Consider the following 12,417-nt stretch of genomic DNA (forward strand, 5'->3'; position numbering starts at 1 on the left):
TATCCCAAGCTGACTCCAATCGATGTGGACAGACCAAAGTGCTTGGAAAGGTGAGGTGGCGCCAGGACATGGCTGTGCGGCAGTCAGGACTCCTCTGGGTACCTGTGACATCACCATGGTGCTTCACCATCGTGCAAGGGGTTTGGGAATTTCTGACTGCTACAGGACAGTGGCTCTAAGGACACCACTAGAGCTATCAAGCTGTGCGCATGTCCCCAGGCTCGCCAGCACAGCATCGTATCACAGTTACGGAAATCACCAATCTCTTAATGGAAAAGTTGTATCTCAGTGGTTTATATTTTTCTATGTTTGCCAAAGAACCACTTTTTCTTTTCTGGGAACCGTGCTTGACCTTTGATCATTGTTTTCTTCTGTAAGCTTGGTCTTTTATGTAATTATTTCTCTGAGCTCTTTATATATCAGCAAGATAAGTACTTCTCCTGGGGTTTGGGTTGCACATCTTCTCTTTTAGTTTGTTGCTTGTTTGGTGTTTTTATATATGTGTGAGCATGGTATTTTTGTTTTTTTCCATGGAAGGTTGTTTTTTGTCTTCACATCATCAAATTAAATACTTGGCGGGGCGCAAAACAGGATGAGTTCATGTCCTTTGTAGGGACATAGATGAAGCTGGAAATCATCATTCTGAGCAAACTATTGCAAGGACAGAAAACCAAACACCGCATGTTCTCACTCATTGGCGGGAATTGAACAATGAAAACATTTGGACACACAGCGGGGAACATCACACACCGGGGCCTGTAGTGGGATGGGAGGAGAGGGGAGGGATACCATTACGAGATATACCTAATGTAAATGACGAGTTAACGGGTGCAGCATACCAACATGGCACATGTATTCATATGTAACAAACCTGCACGTTGTGCACATGTACCCTAGAACTTAAAGTATAATAAAAAAAGATATATTAATTATAAGATTAAAAAGTAAATACATACTTTTTAATCTTATGTGATGGCTCACGCCTATAACCCTAGCATTTTAAGAGACCAAGGCAAGAGGATTACTTGAGCTCAGGAGTTTCAGACCAGCCTGGGCAGAGGTGAGCTTCCTTCTCTACAACAACTTAAAGAATTTTCTGGACATGGTGGTCTGCACCTGTGGTTCCAGGTACTCAGGAGACTGAGGCAGGAGGATCTCTTGAGCTTAGGAGATTGAGGCTATAGCGAGCTGTGTTTGTGCCACTGCACTCCAGCCTGGGTAGAGTGAAACTCCATCTAAAAATAAAAATAAAAATAAAAAAGACATGAACACACAGCACTAAACCCCAAATTGGGCTCTTTTGAGCTCATGGATTGTGTGTCCATGAAGCCTACCATGAATGGCCAGTTCTGTCTCCTCCCAGCAACTTGAGATGCCACCTTTACTACATAGTACAATTTATCTGTGAATTTGTGTATATTTATACTCTTCCCTACAAAGAAAAGTGACCAAGCCAGGCTCACTGGTGTACACCTGTGGTCCTGTCAGAGAATCGCTTGAGTCCAGGGAGATCAGCCTGGGCAACATGGCCCTACGGTATATCAATTGAAAAGAAAAAAAAATACCCTCCAAATATTGCCTGACCTTTGTTTGTTTCTTTTTTTTAAACACAGGGTCTCACTGTCACTCAGGCTGGAGTACAGGGGCCCTGTCATAGCTCACTGCAGCCTGGAACTCAGGGACTCCATAGTTTAAAAATTTTCCCGATATTCAGATGAAAGTGTGACTGAACTTTATCAGTGTTTCCCCAGAGGATGGTTACACTGTTGTTTCAGTACCATTTACGGAATAATTTGCCTTTTCCCACCTACTTGAGATGCCAACTTTACCATTTCATTTATTTTTTATTTTATTTTACTTTATTTTGGAGACGCAGTCTCACTCTGTTGCCCAGGCTGGAGTGCAGTGGCATGACCTTTGCTTGAACTCCTGAGCTCCGGCAGTCCACCCGCCTTGGCCTCCCAGAGTGCTGGGGTTATGGGTGTGAGCCACCATGCCTGGCCAATCCATGGTAAACTTCAATGCAGCAATCTTCATATCGCACCTGATTGAACTAAGTGAATGGAACAGTAGTCAGATGTTGGATAGTGATGTACACAGGGCGAACCTGAATGTAGTGATCTTCATATGGCATCGGAGTAAACCAAGTGATTGAAAAAGTAGTGAGACTCTGGATAGTGATGTACACAAGGTCAACTTGAGTGCAGCGGCCTTCATACCACATCTGACTAAGCCAAGTGAATGGAAAAGTCATCAGACTCTGTATAGTGACCTAAACACAGTAAACTTGAATGCAGCCAACTTCATACCGCATCTGACTTGTAGGGTCCAGCCCTACAGGGCCTGTGAGTTTTCTCTTCGTGTGTGGAGACAAGAGATCATAGAAAAATAAGACACAAGACAGAGAGAGTAAGAAAGACAGCTGGGCCCAGGGGGCCACTACCACCAATGTACAGAGTCTAGTAGTGGCTCAGAATGCCTGGAAGCATTGCTATTTATTGAATATAAGGCAAGGGGGCAGGGTAAGGAGAGTGAATCATTCCAAGTGATTGATAAGGTCAAGCAAGTCATGTGTCCACTAGACAGGGGGCCTTTCCCTTTGTGGTAGTTGAAGCAGAGGGGGAGGACAGCATATGTCAGCGTTTTTTTAAAGCACTTATCAGAGAGATCAAAGATTTTAATACTTTCACTAATTCTGCTACTGCTATCTTCTAGGAACTTAAAAGAGGCACCAGGTGTACAGGCGGAACATGAAAGTGAACAAGGAGCGTGACGACTGAAGCACAGCGCCACAGGGAGACATTTAAGCCTCCAGATGACTATGGGCACGCCTGGCTGATATCAGGCCTCCCACAAGAGCTGGTGGAGCAGAGTGTTCTCTAAGTCCCCCAAGGAAAGGGAAACTCCCTTTCCCGGTCTGCTAAGTAGCGGGTGCCTTCCCAGGCACTGGCGCTACCGCTAGACCAAGGTCTGCTAAGTAACAGGTGCCTTCCCAGGAACTGGTGCTACCACTAGACCAAGGAGTCCTCAAGCGGCCTTTATCCGGGTGTGACGGAGGGCTCACACTCCTGTCTTCTGGTCATCTCTCACAATGTCCCTTCAGCTCTTGACTCTGTATGGCCTGGTTTTTCCTCTATTATAATAATAAAGATTAATACTAAAAACTAATAATTGATAATATCCATATATAATCATCTCTATATCCTATGTCTAACATAACTTTCTTTTACCCTATTTTCTTTATTATATTGGAACAGCTTGTGCCTTCAGTGCTTGCCTCGGCACCTGGGTGGCTTTCTGTAGGGTCCAGCCCTATAGGGCCTGTGAGTTTTTCTCTTCATGTGCGGAGACAACAGATTGTAGAAATAAAGAAACAAGACAGAGAGAAGAAAAGACAGCTGGGCCCGGGGAACCACTACCACCAAGATGCGGAGACTGGTAGTGGCCTCGAATGCCTGGCTGCGCTGTTATTTATTGTATACAAGGCAAGGCGGCAGGGTAAGTAGTGTGAGTCATCTCCAATGATAGGTAAGGTCACGCGAGTCACATGTCCACGGGACAGGGGGCCCTTCCCTATTTGGTAACCAAGGTGGAGAGAGAGAGAGGGGACAGCTTACGTCATTATTTCTTCTATGTATTTCTTGGAAAGATCAAAGACTTTAGTATTTTCACTAATTCTGCTACTGCTATCTAGAATGCGGGGCCAGGTGCGCAGAGCAGAACATGAAAGTACACCAGGAGTGTGACCGCTGAAGCATAGCATCACAGGGAGACGTTTAGGCCTTCAGATGGCTGTGGGCGGGCCTGACTCATGTCAGGCCTTGCACAAGAGGTAGTGGAGCAGAGTCTTCTCTCCCCAGGGGAAAGGGAGATTCCCTTTCCCGGTCCACTAAGTAATGGGTGCCTTCCCAGGCACTGGCGTTACCGCTAGACCAAGGAGCCATCTAGTAACCCTGTCCATGCATGACAGAGGGCTCACACTCTTGACTTCTGGTCACTTCTCACCGTGTCCCTTCAGCTCCTGTCTCTGTATGGCTGGTTTTTCCTAGGTTATAATTGTAGAACAGAGATGATTATAATATTGGAATAAAGAGTAATGCTACAAACTAATGATTAATATTAATATATAATCATATCTATATTTCTAGTATAACTATTCTTATTCTATATATTTTATTTATTATACTGGAACAGCTCATGCCTTCGGTCTCTTGCCTCGGCACCTGGGTGGCTTACCACCCACATCTTCCCCCTTTTTATTGACTAGGATCGTCACTGCCATCATTGCTTGTCGTTGATTTTGGACTTGTCCTCGGACTCTTTGGAGACATCTGCAGACTAAAAGTAGACAACGTAAACATACAGTATTAATAATGCCAATGACAACAATGATCCTCTGAGGGGTTTGATCCATTTAAAGGGATTAAGATCAGATAATCCTTTAGTTACTCCTTCAAAAATGTCCGAGCCAGGAACAGTAGTTAAATGAGCCTGTAAGGCCTCACAAATTTGTTCTTTAAGTTTTGAAATATCTAACATTAAGTTATCATCCCAGGCTTTTAAATGTTTTGAGACTTTTTCCCAGCTATGTTGATCTTTATTATAAGCATAAGCCGTTATGCAATAATCGGAAGTATTCCAATCGCACTGTAATTGCATACGGTGTTCCAGATTCATAACTCTCTCTCCCAGTCAGATTACACTCTGGCGGAAATAATTAACTTAATTAGCCAATTTTTGATCAACTTGAGTCTGAGAATTTCAGAGTTTGGTGGGGGTTTTTTTGCCATGCTTCCACATATTGAGCAGTTTGAACAGAGTTGTGGATAGCAACTCCAGCAGTTGCCGCTATTACAGCAACCACAATTAGTCCTGGAATGACTGCAGTAAGAGTGAAAATGAATCTCTTGGTTCTTTTGAGGATATCCTTAAGAACTTCATTGACTATGTATATAGAGGAGGAAGACTCCCATGTATGATGTAAATAGACTGGTATCCATACTACCTCCTTAGCCCTTACCAAGAGAATACTTGTTCTGGGATTAAAAACAGCATCAATACACGTGGACAGCTTACAATCATCACATTACATAGTTTGTGCATTGGGAGTGATAACTGTATTCCCAACTAACAGCATATAAGGGGGTTTGACACAGCTCCTGATAGGTATCACCTGTTCTGACATCAAGGTGATCTTGAATATGGGTGTCTCGGTATCAGTAGGAGAGAATTGATAGGTAGCATTCCATATCCTTATTCCTGTCATGGCTGCAGCTAATTTCCATAATTCAGGATGTTCTAGGGTAACAACTGGATGAATCATTTTTGGTCTAGGAGGAATGATTCCTGTGTCCATCCATTTAAATCGATAAGGAGGCACCCGTTCCTTCAACCTGTAGGACTGCCATCAGTCCTCCACATAATCTAACAAATAATTAAACTCCGAGCATTTGGTATTTTGGCCAGAGCAATTCCTCCAATAATACCCTCTTGGATCCCAGTCAATAACAACACCCGTAGCTAGATTTTGGAACACTATGGCCTTTAGAGCATTATAATAATTCCATAAAATTGAATTTACTAGAAAATGTCCCTTTGTAGGTTCATTTGAGCAGTCTGGCAGTCCTTTTGTTTTACTGCTTTTAGTAGTGACAGGAACCCTCCATTCCTCATGTGGATTAAGTTTAACATTCATGAGTTGGAAAGAATTGCTACTGAACACATATGCACTTGATAAAAATCATTACTAGAGGACGGTATGGTCCACATCCAGTTCTTATAATAAGCTAAGCAGCCAGGCAAATTCCAGTGCACAGTGGTGGATATTTGTAGCCAATTGACAAATTAAAGTGCATACCTTCTTCTTCTGGTTGGGCTGGAAACCTGTCATCATCGGGGACCGGTGTGAATGCACTATTATTAGTGTAAACTTCCACTGAGGAGTCTATCCAGGAGACAGACTGAATTAAAGAGGGAAAAGGAACATACGCCCAGTAGGTATAATTTTGAGTTGCCCCAACCTCTGGTATACTCACCACTGCACTGACCACCATAAAGGCAGCCAGAATTATATTACCCGTCATTTTTGGAATTCCTTCTTCTTGTAGTAATTTCTCTGTTTGATGTGATAAGACTTTTATCTGGCCCCATGTTGGTAGAGTAGAATGACTGGTGTTGTAGGTCACATGGCGATATTTTGTTGTAATGTCGAGGTCATGGAGTTTATGTGTCAGGTGACAAACCTTGCTCTTTGCTTTCTGACGGTTCTTTGCCTTTTGTTTCTGAGAGTTCTACCATCCTTGGAGTTATAATGCAATCTCAGTTGCTGGGAGGGAACCCACACGGGTTGTTGTCCTTCTCCTGGAGAAACACAAGCGAAACCCCTACCCCATGTTACCACAGTACCTAATTCCCATTTGTCAGTTTTTGCATCCTTCCACCATACCCGCTTTCCTTTTTGTGGATCAAATTTATTTCCAGTGAAATGTTGTTCTGCTGCTGTAAAAGGTTGACTTCTTGCTAGGTTTAAGAAATTTAGTGGAGAAAGCCAAATTTAACTGAGTATGAGGGGTAGCAGCATCCCTTTTCGGTTTAGTGTCCTGTTTTCAAAGTTGGTCTTTAAGCATTTTATTAGCTCGTTCTACCAATGTCTATCCTTGAGAGTTATACAGAATGCCAGTTGTGTGAGTAATTTCCCATTTCTGAGTGAACTTTTTAAAAGCATTGCTAACGTAACCAGGACCATTTTCAGTTTTTAGTTTCTCAGGACAGCCCATAACCAAGAAACGTGAAAGCATGTGCTGTTTAACATGAGCCGTACTTTCCCCTGTTTGACATGTGGCCCAGATAAAATGAGAAAAAGTGTCAATAGTTACATGTATAAGACAGAGTTTGCTGAAAGCTGGATAATGAGTCACATCCATCTGCTATAGAGCACTCTGTGAAAGTCCTCTAGGATTAACTCCTGAGGAAAGTGGCTGTAAAATTAACACTTGACAAGCAAGACAGTGACATACAGCGGTTTTAGCTTGTTTCCATGTGAGGGAGGACTTTTTTCAGAGTCCCGCAGCATTGACATGAATTAAAGCATGAAAATTTTCTGCGTCTGTAAAAAACGGGAGCAACTAATGTATCAGCACTCGCATTTGCTGCTGAGAGGGGTCTGGGAGGGGCGTGTGGGCCGTAATGTGAGTAATGTAGAAGGGAGAAGACCTTGCTCTGAGTATGGACTGAAACCTTTGGAAAAGAAAAAGTAGGTTATCATCAGGCAGAAATATGTTTAAGGCAGTTTCAATGTTGCAAGCAACATGTACTACATACACCGAATCAGAAACAATGTTAACTGGTTCAGGGAAATATTCAAGAACAGCCATGATGATGATCATCTCAGCTCATTGTGCTGAAGCAGCTCCTGAGTTAAGGACACGTTCTTTTGGTCCTGTATTTGCTGCTCGGCCATTACAGGAAGCATCAGTAAAAACAGTGACAGCTTCAGCTAATGGGGTATCCGTAGTAATGTTAGGTAAGACCTAAGAAGTTTAAAGAACTGAAACAGTTTTACATTAGGATAATGATTGTCAAATACACCCGGGAAACATGCCAAATGTACTTGCCAAGAAATGCAGATTGCAAAAGCCTGTTGGACTTGTAATCGGGTGAGGGGAACAATGATTTTAGGAGATGAGAATGAGCTTGACCAATTAGGATGGAAATTTGATCTAGATAAATGATAAGCGTCTATAAAGAGCTGTGTGGAAGAAAGCATTATTCAATTAAATTATGTCCCTGGATAATGAGTCCTGTTGTTGAATGAATGTTTAGTAGGAAAGATTAGTATTTCAAAAGGTAAATGTGGATTCGCCCTGGTTACCTGAGATTGTTGAATGCATTTTTCTGTAAGTTGTAATTCAGAATCTGCCTCAGGGGTCAAAGGCATTTTGTTGCATAAATCAGGAATGCCCCATAATGTTGCAGAGATTAGACATAGCATAGGTAGGAATGCTCAAGGAGGGGTGAATCCAATTAATATCTCCAAGCAATTTTTGGAAATCATTTAGAGTTTTTAGAGAGTCTCATCTGAGTTGAACCTTTTGGGGCTTAATAATCTTGTCTTCTAGCTGCATTCCTAAATATTGATAAGGAGAAGAAGTTTGGATTTTTTCTGGGGCAATAACCAAACCAGCTGTTACAACTGCTTGTTGTACTGCAGAGAAACAAGATATTAATACAGAACGTGAAGGTACTCCACAAATAATATCATCCATGTAATGAATGATATAATATTGGGGAAACTGATCTCTTACTGGTTTTCATATGCTCCCCACATAATATTGACAAATAGTAGGGCTATTAACCATTCCTTGAGGTAGGACTTTCCAATGGTAATGCGCTGTGGGAGTGATGTTGTTAAGGATGCGCTGTGGGAGTGATGTTGTTAAGGGTTCGAACTGTGAAAGTAAATTTTTCAAAGTCCTGAGGGGCCAGAGGAATGTTGAAGAAGCAGTCTTTAAGATCAATGATGGTAAGTGGCCAGTACTTGGGAATCATAGTGGAGAAAGGCAAGCTGGGTTGTAATGTCCCCACAGGCTGAAGGACAGCATTTACTGCTCTAAGATCAGTAAGCATTCTCCACTCACCAGATTTCTTTTGGATAACAAAGACAAATGAATTCCAGGGAGAAAAAGATTGTTCGATGTGTCCCAATTTTAACTGTTCAAGAATCAAAATATGGAGTGCCTCCAGCTTATTTTTAGGGAGCACCCACTGATCTACCCAAAACAGTTTCTGAGTTTTCCAAGTCAAGGGGATGGGATCTGGAGGTTTGACAGTGACTCCTTCTAAAAAGAATAACCAAGTCCCGTAGAATCTGATTTATGGGTAGGTATAATAGGCTCGGTGATGCCTTCTGCTGATTTTCCTAAGCCCATACATTTTGGTCATAATGTCTTTACTCTGCTAGCTATAATTGCCTTGTGGAAAAGAAATCTTTGCCCCTCATTGTTGTAAAAGATCTCTTCCCCACAGGTTAACAGGAACGAGTGTAATGAGGGGGCAGATAGTACCAATCTGTCCTTCTGGGCCCATACAGTATAAAATTATAGAACTTTCATAGACTTCTGAAGCCTGACCAACACCAACTAATGCTGTGGACGTGTGTTCCTTTGGCCAGTGTCAGGGCCACTGATGTAAAGTGATAATGGAGACATCAACGCCCATATAAATCATTCCCTCAAACTTCCTTCCTTGAATATGCACGGAGCACACAGGACGAGTGTCAGAAATTTTGCTGACTCAATAAGCTGCTTTGCCCTGATAGTCTGTGCTACCACAACCTCCGGTTCTTGTACAAGAACTGGATCCTAAAGGAATGTAAGGGAGTATAAGAAGTTGAGCAACGTGGTCTCCAGCTGCCACATACCAAGGGACTGCAGAGCTAATGACAATATGAATTTCACCTGAATAGTCAGAATCAATTACATCAGTATGTACTTGAACACCTCTTAAATTTAGGCTTGAGCAACTAAATAGCAAACCAACACTGCCAGTCTGCAAGGGGTCAAAAACACCTGTGGGAACAGCAATAGGTGGCTCTCCAGGTAACAGAGAAATATCTCTTGTGCAACAAAGATCTACTGCTGCTGAGCCTGTGGTGGTGGGGGACAAGCACTGTACTGAGATTCGTGTTGGGGCAGAGCCATTAAATCCTGTGGCACAAATTGCTGAAGTGGGAATTGGGGTGTAGGTTGAATGGATTGGGCCGGAAAGGCACTCATCTGGCAGGAAGCTAGCTGGAAGTTGAGGAATGCCCCATTGTTTGGAAGGGCCTGGGGCTGGCCCTTCTTCCCGGTTCCCTGGTTGTTCAGTGACTGTAAGAGACTGCCATCAATATCAAATTTTCAGTGGCATTGAACCACCCAGTGATTTCCTTTTCGGCATCGTGGGCATACAGTAGAAGGTGGGGCTTGTTGTTGAAAAAATTTTGGTTGTCCATGTTGAAAAGGATGGCGGCCTGTACGACAAGGACAATCTCTTTTAGAATGTCCCGGTTGGCCACATGGAAAGCATTTGCCAGGAAATTGTCCAGGCATTCGAATAGAGACCATGGCTTGTGCCATGACCATTGCTGCATGCAGAGTTTCCCCCACGCCTTCACAAGCTTTAATGTATGAGGTGAGTACATCACCCCCTAGTTGAATTTTGCCTTTAATGGGGCAAATAGCCGCCTGACAGTCTGGATTTACTTGTTCGTAAGCCAAAGTTCTACAACAAGGCTGTGGCTATCAGGGATAGCATGTTTTGCTGCGTCTTGAAGATGGGCAATAAAGTCTGGATAGGGTTCATGTTGTCCCTATCTGACAGCCATAAAAGATGGGCATACTTTGCCATCATCTTGAATTTTGTCCCAAACGTCCAGGTAACATTTTTGTAATTGTTCAATAACCTCATCATTTAGTATACTTTGGTTTTGAATTGCAGCCCACTGGCCCATTGCCAGTAATTGGTTGGCCATAACATTAACAGGAGGATTAGAGTCCTAAGATGAATGCATTCCTGGACAGACAGCATCAACCCACCAAGTCCTGAACTGTAAATATTAGGATTTAGATAAGACTGACTTTGCTAAAATTTTCCAAAGGGCACCAATGTGTTTATTTTCTGCTAGAGCTTTTAATTTAGAATGGACAAAAGGGGAGTTGGTGCCATACTGCTTCACTGGTGCTTTGAAATATTTAAAAGAAAAACTTGGCCGGGCGCGGTGGCTCACGCCTGTAATCCCAGCGCTTTGGGAGGCCGAGGTGGGTGGATCATAAGGCCAGGAGATCGAGACCATCCTGGCTAACACAGTGAAACCCTGTCTCTACTAAAAATACAAAAAAAAATTAGCCGGGCATGGTGGCAGGCGCCTGTAGTCCCAGCCACTTGGGAGGCTGAGGCAGAAGAATGGTGTGAACCCAGGAGGTGGACGTTGCAGTGAGCTGAGATCGTGCCACTGCACTCCAGCCTGGGTGACAGAGCGAGACTCTGTCTCAAAAAAAAAAAAAAAAAAAAAAAGGAGAGAGAGAAAAAAGAAAAACTTTCCCAAGTAGCAGGGCATAGCTGAACCTGGCCTGAATGTATAGGGTCAGGTTGAACTACTGCCTGAACTGCTGGAATACCAGGAACTGTGCCCCAGTGGCAAGCAGTTGTGGAGCCTGATTGTTTTCCTGAGCAGCCTGATTGTCAAGACCAGGGACTTGGCCGGGCGCGGTGGCTCAAGCCTGTAATCCCAGCACTTTGGGAGGCCGAGACGGGAGGATCACGAGGTCAGGAGTTCGAGACCATCCTAGCTAACACGGTGAAACCCCGTCTCTACTAAAAAATACAAAAAACTAGCCGGGGGAGGTGGTGGGCGCCTGTAGTCCCAGCTACTCGGGAGGCTGAGGCAGGAGAATGGCGTAAAAACCCGGGAGGCAGAGCTTGCAGTGAGCTGCGATCCGGCCACTGCACTCCACCCTGGGCGACACAGCGAGACTCCGTCTCAAAAAAAAAAAAAAAAAAAAAAAAAGACCAGGGACTTGATTCTCAGGCTGTTGATCTTGAAGGACCATGGGATCAGCCGCCTGCTGAGCAGGATCAGCAGGCTGTGGCTGATTTTGTGCCACTGGGATGGTGGGTATTGGAGGCTGTAAAATTACAGGAAATTGCCAGGCTTTGGGATCCCCATATTCTCCTGCCTGAGCTATAGCCCTCATAAGAGAAGTGTCATTTTCAGGGATGTATATAGCTTGTTGCTTATGAGCGGCAATGGTGGTACTGGCAACCGCAGTAGCGTCCGGACCAGAAGCAGAAAAAAGTTGGAATTTTGAATGCAGGAAGAGTTTAGAACCTGTAGGCCAGGATGAGACAAGATTACCTGCTGGGCAGGTCTTTCACTGGCCTGAAATCCAGGCTGCCACAGTAACTGTGGACCAGGCTTCAAGGGAGCCTGAGGTTTCAAGGGAGCCTGATTTGTTGGAAAAGACACAGGCTTCAAGGGTGTGTGATTTGCCGAAAGAGACTCAGGCTTCAAGGAGCCTGATTTGCCAAAAGGGACCCAGGCTTCAAGGGAGCCTGATTTCTGAAAGAGACCCAGGCTTCAAGGCAGTCTGATTTGCCAAGAGAGGTCCAGGCTTCGAGGGAGCCTGACTTGTCAAAACAGAACCAGAAGTGAGAGGTGGAAAAATCGGTTGAATATGGATAGGGTTGAGGGCCTCATAACTGGGCTGAACAGGTGGAAAGTTGAGAGGCCCACAGCAGGGCTGAACAGAGAGAGGGTTGAGGGCCTCATTACCGGGCTGAAAATGAAGAGCCTCTTCACCGGACTGTGTAGAAATTGGAGCCTTTGTACCAGGCTGCATGAAAACATAGTTATAGCCTCTTTTTCAGGCTGCATCATCT

The 12,417-nt window shown here is 43.9% G+C and overlaps 1 long non-coding RNA gene across 5 annotated transcripts in view; it reads right to left on the reverse strand.

Annotated features, from left to right (window-relative positions):
- Nucleotides 1-12,417, reverse strand: part of LOC126938632 (uncharacterized) — a 31,278-nt gene continuing 18,861 nt past the window's right edge. For 2 of the 5 annotated variants that reach the window (XR_007720119.1, XR_007720123.1), the window contains exons 3-4: nt 5,858-6,360; nt 3,382-4,338 (exon numbers count right to left, since the gene is read on the reverse strand). This is a non-coding gene — a long non-coding RNA (uncharacterized LOC126938632). Of the gene's footprint in view, nt 4,339-5,857; nt 6,361-12,417 lie in introns of all 5 variants that reach the window. The other 3 variants (XR_007720122.1, XR_007720121.1, XR_007720120.1) reach the window with 3 other exon arrangements.

This window comes from Macaca thibetana, chromosome 16, assembly GCF_024542745.1.
Source record: "Macaca thibetana thibetana isolate TM-01 chromosome 16, ASM2454274v1, whole genome shotgun sequence".
NCBI classification, from domain to species: domain Eukaryota; kingdom Metazoa; phylum Chordata; class Mammalia; order Primates; family Cercopithecidae; genus Macaca; species Macaca thibetana.